The following is a 9637-nucleotide window of genomic DNA, read 5'->3' on the forward strand; positions in this document are numbered from 1 at the left end:
AGAAAACGAAGATCATGGCATCTGGTCCCATCACTTCATGGGAAATAGATGGGGAAACAATGGAAACAGTGTCAGACTTTATTTTTTGGGGCTCCAAAATCACTGCAGATGGTGATTGCAGCCATGAAATTAAAAGACGCTTACTCCTTGGAAGGAAAGTTATGGCCAACCTAGATAGTATATTCAAAAGCAGAGACATTACTTTGCCAACAAAGGTCTGTCTAGTCAAGGTTATGGTTTTTCCATTGGTCATGTATGGATGTGAGAGTTGGACTGTGAAGAAAGCTGAGCATCGAAGAATTGATGCTTTTGAACTGTGATGTTGGAGAAGAGTCTTGAGAGTCCCTTGGAATGCAAGGAGATCCAACCAGTCCATTCTAAAGGAGATCAGTCCATTCTAAAGGGTGTTCATTGGAGGGACTGATGCTGAAGCTAAAACTCCAGTACTTTGGCCACCTCATGTGAAGAGTTGACTCGTTAGAAAAGACTCTGATGCTGGGAGGGATTGAGGGCAGGAGGAGCAGGGGACGACAGAGGATGAAATGGCTGGATGGCATCACCGACTTGATGGACATGAGTTTGAGTGAACTCCAGGAGTTGGTGATGGACAGGGAGGCCTGGCGTGCTGCGATTCATGGGGTCACAAAGAGTCGGACACGACTGAACGACTGAACTGAACTGAAGTTTGGGATTAAAGGAAATGTAAATCCAGTGTTTTATTGTCATAATTTTATAATTTTGTCACAAGTGCCTCCTTAAAAAATGTAATTATATATAGTACCTTTACTAGGTGTTCACTTAGCTACATAATATCTTAAAACAGTTTTCTCTCACTATTGTTTTTTTTGTTGTTGTTGTTACCTCTTTTGTGACTGGAGAAGGCGATGGCACCCCACTCCAGTACTCTTGCCTGGAAAATCCCATGGATGGAGGAGCCTGCTAGGCTGCACTCCATGGGGTCGCTAAGAGTCAGACACTACTGAGTGACTTCACTTTCACTTTTCACTTTCATGCATTGGAGAAGGAAATGGCAACCCACTCCAGTGTTTTTGCCTGGAGAATCCCAGGGACGGGGAGCCTGGTGGGCTGCCATCTATGGGGTCACACAGAGTCGGACATGACTGAAGCAACTTAGCAGCAGCAATAGCAGCTTTTGTGACTGTCCATGAAAAAGTAAGATTATGACTATTAAATTATTAAACTTGATTTTTTAAGAAATGAGACAATTCAAATAACATATATATGAAGCCTGCTTTAAAACAAACAAAAGCTACCATTTAAGACTAATACCAAATCCAGGTGATAAAGAAATGAATCAAAATAAAGATATCAGAAGAGAAAAAGGCACGGTAAAATGTCTGTGCCTATTGTGTTTGTTTTATGGAAAATGGAAGCTAAATAGTTACAGAAATAGCAATGGACATATTATAAGCAATATATTTATAAAAACAATATTTATTATAAGTGACAAAAATTAGAACGGACAGTTACAGAACAATGGATGATTAGAATACTAATTTTCTTATCTTTCAGTCAAACTGTCTAAACATGAAAAAAAATGTAACAAATGACTCAAATTTCTTAATGTTTTTCAGCATCTTTTTCTTAACCTTAGAAGTAGCTTTTAGAGACTAATATATCTCATGATATATACTCCTTTACTTTTAACTTTGTTTAAAGTTAGAATTGATGCTTTTATTTAAAAATGAGTGCAGAACTTTCAGTTTCATTTTGACATGTAAAGCACTTAAAAGTAGTTACCACTGTCTCTACTATAAGAAAAAGCTAGAGAAACTGAAAATTAATGACTTTTCTCAGATTCACTAGAGAACTAAGCATTGAATTTTGTCAAATGTGCTTTTCTTTGTCAACTGATGTGATCATGATTTTTTTCTTCATCTGTTAATATGATAGATTGCATTTTAAGTGTTTTACCAGCCTTATATACTTGAAATAAATCTCATTTGGTTATGATATAAAATTCTTATTATACATCATGGATTTGCCAGTATTGTTGATTCAATTAGCTAGAATTTATCAAAGACTTTTCCACTTATATTCATGAGAGATATTGGTCTACAGTTTTTCTTTTCTGTGTAGTCTTTGTTTCTATTACTAGGGTAATACTGGCCTTAACAGATGAGTTAGGAAGTGTTCCCTCTGCTACCATTTTCTGGAAAAGTTTGTGAACCACTGGTATTATTTCTTTCTTGAATTTTGAGAATTGGTAGAATTCACCAGTGAAACCATCTGGGTGGTGTGAGGTGTATGAAAACACTGTACTACCTTTGTAACTTTTAAAAATAGAAATATTTTAAACTTAAAAGTTCATTAAGAATAAAGACTCAGAGGGCTTTCTGGGTGGCTCAGCAGTAAAGAATCTCCTTGCCAATGAAGGAGACACTGGTTTGATCCCTGGTCTGGGAAGATCCCATATACTATGGAACAATGAAGCCTGTGTGCCACAACTTTTGAGTCTGTGCTCTAGAGCCTGAGAACCATAACTCCTGAGCCCTCACATGGCAGCTACTGAAGTCTGCATGCCCTGGAGCCCGTGTTCAGCAACAGGAGAAGCCGCAGCAGTGAGAAGCCCATGCATGGCAACTAGAGGGTAGCTCCTGTTCACCGCAACTAGAGAAAAGCCTGCACAGCAACGAAGACACAGCACAGCCAATAAATAAAAAAGGAATAAAAAATTTAAAAATAATATAGACTAAGAATGTCATCCCACAAAATCACACCTGTATCTATCTATATATACATCTGCTATTTGTATGTATGTGTTTAGTGATGTGTAGAATGATGTTCATATATTAATGATAATTTTTTCACGGTTGAATCTTTGTATATTTTAAGGTTTCTTATTTTGTATTTCAATATAATGAATATGTGCATTTTTATCAAAACAATAATATCCTGCTAAAATAGTGAAGAGTGGCTGTTAACTGCTAATTGTGAGGAGTCCTGGGGTGAAGTGTATTAAGTTCTATGTTTATTACTCACCATGTAATGGACTCTTGGAAAGATTACTATGATTTTGTTGCAAATACTTTATGTTCTGACTCCTGCTAACCTCTCCAGTCAATTTATCATCATTTCCCACCCCAAAATTGATGTTTTAATATACCATACCAAAGACACAGTATGTGCTGATTAAGAGTTTAAACTATCTGGTCTGACATCCCTAGGATTATAGCTCAGCTCTGCTACTGTGAGCCCATAGGCAAGTTCTTTAGCATCTCCAGGCCTTAGTCTCTTCATTGGAAAAATGGAAATTATATCATTATCTGCCTTGTGGGGTTTTTATGAGGATTAAATGAGACTCTGCATCTAACAGAGTCTTAGCTATTAATAAAAAATTATTTTACAGGTACTACCACCACTACCGATCATCACGACACCACTCCCATTACCTCCTCTATCACTACTGTGTGTGTGCTAAGTAGCTTCAGTCACGTCTGACTCTTTGAGACCTTATGGACTGTAGCCGCCAGGCTCCTCTGTCTGTGGGGACTCTCCAGGCAAGAATACTGGAGTGGGTTGCCATGCCCTCCTCTGGGGATCTTCCCAATCCAGGTCTCCCTCATTGCGGGCAGGTTCTTTGCATCTGAGCCATCAATGAAGCCCTCTATCACTACCACACTGATGATATTCTTACTGATATTTCCACCACTACGTTGCCTTCTTCATCATTATTTATGCAGGCCTTTTTGCTTAGAATATTCATGTTTTTATTTTCCCAATCCATTATTCATTTTTTTCATTGGTATGCTGGTTAACACTCAACAACTGATTCTAAAAAACAAAACCAACTAATTTTAAAGGTTGCAAATTTCCCATAGCTGATTTAAAGTTACCAATTTGATATCATTAAATGTAAAGCTGGTAAGGAAATCAATAGCACCATTATATAGTATTTCTATCATATAGATTCATTAGCTGGGGAAATAACCTCAAGAGTGTAGATAATAGAAAAACATAACGTAATAATTAGGAAGTGATGAGTTTCTAATATTTATTACCTGTCATAATTTAGCTATTATTTTATATAATTTAATCTTTAACACAGACTGTGTTTAACAACCAGTTCGCAAAATTCCTAAAAGTTTAATAGTTATTTCTCATGAACCAGTACTAGTCAGCTCCAGTATACTACTGGACTTACTTTTTTAATGTACTGATTGAGTCTCACCTTACAGTCCTAGCTCAGATATGACCCTCTTGTTAGCCTTTATTGATTGAGAAAATGGGAGGCTGAAACTCTATTACACAGTACTTATGGGGACTTCCCTGGTGGTCCAGTGGCTAAGACTCTGAGCTCCCAATCCAGAGGACCCAGGTTCAATTCCTGGTCAGGAAACAAGATCCTACATGCCACAACCAAGAATTCACATGCTGCAACTGAAGCTCCTGCGTGCTACAATTAAGACCCGGTGCAGCCAAATACATACATATGTACATAAAGAAACAACAACGTATGCCTTATAATCATTTTTGTCCAGAACACAAAATTAGAATCAGAACTGTTCTTGGGCTTTGCTTATACTTTTCTCCCCTCAAACACATCTTCTAAATTTTACATATTTTTTACTTGAAAAATTTTTATATGTAATATATAAAAATAAAATTATATATATATATATACATATAATTATATATATAGGTTTCAGAAAATAATACCCTCAGAAATGGTGAACTAATTTTAATGATGAATACATTTAATTTCATGTTTTAGGTTTTCTAAACAACCCTCAGTCCATCTCATCTAAGTCTGGCACCTTATATTCGTCTTTGTTTTCCAAAGCATTTTAGTGTCTGAGCTGTGCTATGCTTAGTCTTGTTGGACTCTTTAGAACTCCATGGACTATAGCCCACCAGGCTCCTCTGTCCATAGGATACTCCAGGCAAGAATACTGGAGTGGGTTGCCATTTCCTTAGTATTTGAAAACTTTATTGGAGGCCACAGATCCAAACAGCTGTTCTCACATTTCTGTGACCCTCCCTATACTGCCGTTTCAGGCCCAGAAGGCAATGGGTCTAGCTGTTGCTAGTCTAGGGTCCTACACAATTGCCTGTTGATTCCCCAGAACTCCACTTACATTTTTGTAAATCTCAAATTACCTAAACTTTATCTGCATCTCTTCCCTGTGGGGACCTAATACATTATCTTTGTCAGGCTTTAAAAAATATTAGTATTATGCTGTTGTTATTTTGTGACCCTAAGGACTATAGCCCACCAGGCTCCTCTGTCCATGGGATTTTCCCAGGCAAGAATACTGGAATGGGTTGCCATTTGCTACTCTAGGGGATCTTCCTGACCCAGGGATTGAACCTGTGTCACCTGCCTTGTCGGGTGAATTCTTTACCACTGAGCCACCAGGGAAGCCTGTTAGCTTGGTAAAATTAATGGTCAAAATAGTGTTCAGTCTGAAAAGTGAGCTTAGAAACCAAATTCTCTCTTTTTCCACTTAATATTCTTTTTATCATCCGTTTTTTTTAAATCACAAAATATTAAAAAAAATTAACTGTATCTATAATCTTATCGTTTTTTCCCACCCATAAAACCTTTTACCTATTACCATTTGTTTTGATATTTATTAAATACTTGGACAAAAGGTGATAGTTGTTTTATTTTGTATTTCTTTGATCATGAGTGAGACTCAACAATTTGTTTCACTAAGAATTCTTTGATCTAAAGAAACAGATTCTGAGTACTTTAAGTAAGGAAAGAAGGGCGTTAACTGGAAGGACACTGAGTAGCTCATGGACTGTGAGATGGAAAAATAGCATAGAACTGTGAACCTTCTCTTCTGTGGTGCTGCCTTCAAATGATTTAGCATTAATTACTTTGCATCCTTTCATGCCTCTGTTTAGGATAACAGTTCCTGGGGAAGAGTCCTGTTAGAGTAGCATAGGTCACGTGATACACACTGTGGTCAGGAGTACAGTGTTCACTGTTGCTGGTCCCACCAGAATCGTATGCAGTGGAGGATGCAACTCCACAGTGAAAATACGCAGGCATGCAAAGACAGCAACGATCACCCCAGTTTTTCATGTTTTTCAACACGTGTGTTATTTCTTTTGAAAACTGCCTATCCAAGTTCCTGGGCCATTTTTCTATTGGAATGTTGGACATAGTTTAGAATGGTTTACCTAAGACTTGCTGAATGTTAAGATGATTAATAGCACAGTATGTTTGTTGCAAATGTTTTTTCTAAAATGTCCATTTCTTTTAGCTTTTTTTCATGTTTTTAACCTAGAGAAAGTTTGTATGTTTTTAATTAAAAATTTTTTGCTCTAATTGGGATTAGTTTTGATTAACTTTTCCAAAATGGTAACTTGTTTCAGTATAGTTAATTGGATAGTTTTCTACTTTGTGAAATACCACATTCAATAAACTCAATTCTTATTCTAGTTTCCAAAACTTTTGATTGTTTCATATATGGCTTTTTAATTATAGTTCTTTATTTTCATTCATGAGTTTCATGTTATTAGGTTATTTGTAGCTTAACAGTACATTTTAAATGTTTGATGGAATAACTCATCTTTTAACTTTCATAAAATTACCCAGTTTTCAAAATAAACTTCAGTGTCATTTGCTCAAGTTCTCTACAGTCTTACCCTATTACATTAGATATCAGTATCAATTTGAAGAGAATAAAATAAGTATCAGTCTCTCCAAGCAAAAACACAGTATTTTTTCTATTTATTTAAAACCTTTTTATGTTTCACAGAAATTTTCATATGTTATACAAACTTTCATACCTTATGTTGATTATTAATTAAAAATATTTTTATTGATACTATGAAGGGCAGTTTTCCATCAAGTTAGGGTCAGTCACTCAGTCGTGTTCAACTCCTTACTCAAACTCATGTCCATCGAGTCGGTGATGCCATCAAAACATCTCATCCTCTATCGTCCCTTCTATTCCCATCTTCAATATTTCCCACATCAGGGTCTTTTCAAATAAGTGAGTACTTCATACTGGGTGGTCAAAGTATTGGAGTTTCACCTTCAGCATCAGTCCTTCCAATGAACACCCAGGACTGATCTCCTTTAGGATGGACTGGTAGATCTCCTGGCAGTCTAAGGGACTTGCAAGAGTCTTCTCCAGCACCACAGTTCAAAAGCATCAATTCTTCGGTGCTCAGCTTTCTTCACAGTCCAACTCTCACTTCCATACATGACCACTGGAAAAACCATAGCCTTGACTAGATGGACCTTTGTTGGCAAAGTAATGTCTCTGCTTTTTAATAGGCTGTCTAGGTTGATCACAACTTTCCTTCCAAGGAGTAAGCATCTTTTAATTTCATGGCTTCAGTCACCATCTGAAGTAATTTTGGAGCTCAAAAAAATAAAGTCAGCCACTGTTTCCACTGTTTCCCCATCTATTTCCCATGAAGTGATGGGACCGGATGCCATGATCTGAGTTTTCTGAATGTTGAGCTTTAAGCCAACTTTTTCACTTTCCTCTTTCACTTTCATCAAGAGGCTCTTTAGTTCCTCTTCACTTTCTGCCATAAGGGTGGTGTCATCTGCATACCTGAGGTTATTGATATTTCTCCCAGCAATCTTGATTCCGGCTTGTGCTTCCTCCAGCCCAGCGTTTCCCATGATGTACTCTGCATATAAGTTAAATAAGTAGGGTGACAATATACAATTTAACTCAGATGACCATTATATCTACTACTGTGGGGAGGAATCCCTTAGAAGAAATCGAGTAGCCATCATAGTTAACAAAAGAGTTCGAAATGCAGGACTTGGGTGCAATCTCAAAAACGACAGAATGATCTCTCTTCGTTTCCAAGGCAAACCATTCAATATCATGGTAATCCAGGTCTATGCCCCAACCAGTATTGCAGAAGAAGCTGAAGTTGAACAGTTATATGAAGACCTACAAGACCTTCTAGAACTAACACCCAAAAAAGATGTCCTTTTCATTATAGGGGACTGGAATGCAAAAGTAGGAAATCAAGAAACACCTGGAGTAACAGGCAAATTTGGCCTTGGAGTATAAAATGAAGCAGGGCAAAGACTAATAGAGTTCTGCCAAGAGTATGTACTGGTCATAGCAAACACCCTCTTCCAACAACAAAAGAGAAGACTCTATACATGGACATCACCAGAGAGTCAACACCGAAATCACATTGATTATATTCTTTGCAGCCAAAGATGGAGAAGCTCTATACAGTCATCAAAAACAAGACCAGGAGCTTGAGATCCCCGTGATCTTGTGGCTCAGATCATGAACTCTTTATTGCCAAATTCAGATTGAAATTGACGAAAGTGGAGAAAACCACTAGACCATCCAGGTATGACCTAAATCAAATCCAGTGGAAATGACAAATAGATGCAAGGGATTAGATCTTATAGAGTGCCTGATGAACTATAGACGGAGGTTCATGACATTGTATAAGAGACAGGAATCAAGACCATCCCCAAGAAAAAGAAATCCAAAAAAGGCAAAATACCTGTCTGAGGAGGCCTTACAAATATCTGTGAAAAGAAGGGAAGCAAAAAGGAAAGGAGAAAAAGAAAGATATACCCATTTGAATGCAGAGTTCCAAATAGCAAGGAGAGATAAGAAAGCCTTCCTCAGTGATCAATGCAAAGAAATAGAGGAAAACAACAGAATGGGAAAGACTAGAGATCTCTTCAAGAAAATTAGAGATACAAAGGGAACATTTCATGCAAAGATGGGCTCAATAAAGGACAGAAATGGTATGGACCTAACAGAAGCAGAAGATATTAAGAAGAAGTGGCAAGAATATACAGAAGAACCATACAAAAAAGATCTTCACGACCCAGATAATCATGATGGTGTGATCACTCACCTAGAGCCAGACATCCTGGAATGTGAAGTCAAGTGGGCCTTAGGAAGCATCACAACGAACAAAGCTAGTGGAGGTGATGGAATTCCAGTTGAGCTCTTTCAAATCCTGAAAGATGATGCTTTGAATGTGCTGCACTCAATATACCAGCAAATTTGGAAAACTCAGCAGTGGCCACAGGACTGGAAAAGGTCAGTTTTCATTTCAACCCCAAAGAAAGGCAATGCCAAAGAATATTCAAACTACCACACAATTGCACTCATCACACATGCTAGTAAAGTAATGCTCAAAATTCTCCAAGCCAGGCTTCAACAATACGTGAACCATGAACTTCCAGATGTTCAAGCTGGATTTAGAAAAGGCAGAGGAACCAGAGATCAAATTGCCAACGTCCACTGGATCATCGAAAAAGCAAGAAAGTTCCAGAAAAACATCTATTTCTGCTTTATTGACTATGCCAAAGCCTTTGACTGTGTGGATCACAATAAACTGTGGAAAATTCTTCAAGAGATGGGAATACCAGACCACTGACCTGCCTCTTGAGAAACCTATATGTAGGTCATCAAGCAATAGTTAGAACTGGACATGGAACAACAGACTGGTTCCAAATAGGAAAAGGAGTACGTCAAGGCTGTATATTGTCACCCTACTTATTTAATTTCTCCATATCCACAGTTCAAAAGCATCAATTCTTTGGTGCTCAGCTTTTTTATGGTCCAACTCTCAAATCTATACATGACTACTGGAAAAACCATAGCTTTAATTAGACAGACATTTGTTGGCAAATAATGCCTCTGCTTTTCAA

At 37.5% G+C, this 9637-nt stretch overlaps 1 non-coding gene across 1 annotated transcript; it reads left to right on the forward strand.

Moving 5' to 3' along the window:
• Window positions 1-4287: 4287 nt before the first annotated feature.
• TRNAG-CCC lies at window positions 4288-4360 on the forward strand. The gene has a single exon. It is a non-coding gene; the product is annotated as a tRNA-Gly (tRNA).
• The last annotated feature ends 5277 nt before the right edge of the window (window positions 4361-9637 follow it).

The sequence above is a fragment of the Bison bison genome, unplaced genomic scaffold (assembly GCF_000754665.1).
Source record: "Bison bison bison isolate TAMUID 2011002044 unplaced genomic scaffold, Bison_UMD1.0 scf7180017864042, whole genome shotgun sequence".
NCBI classification, from domain to species: Eukaryota; Metazoa; Chordata; class Mammalia; order Artiodactyla; family Bovidae; genus Bison; species Bison bison.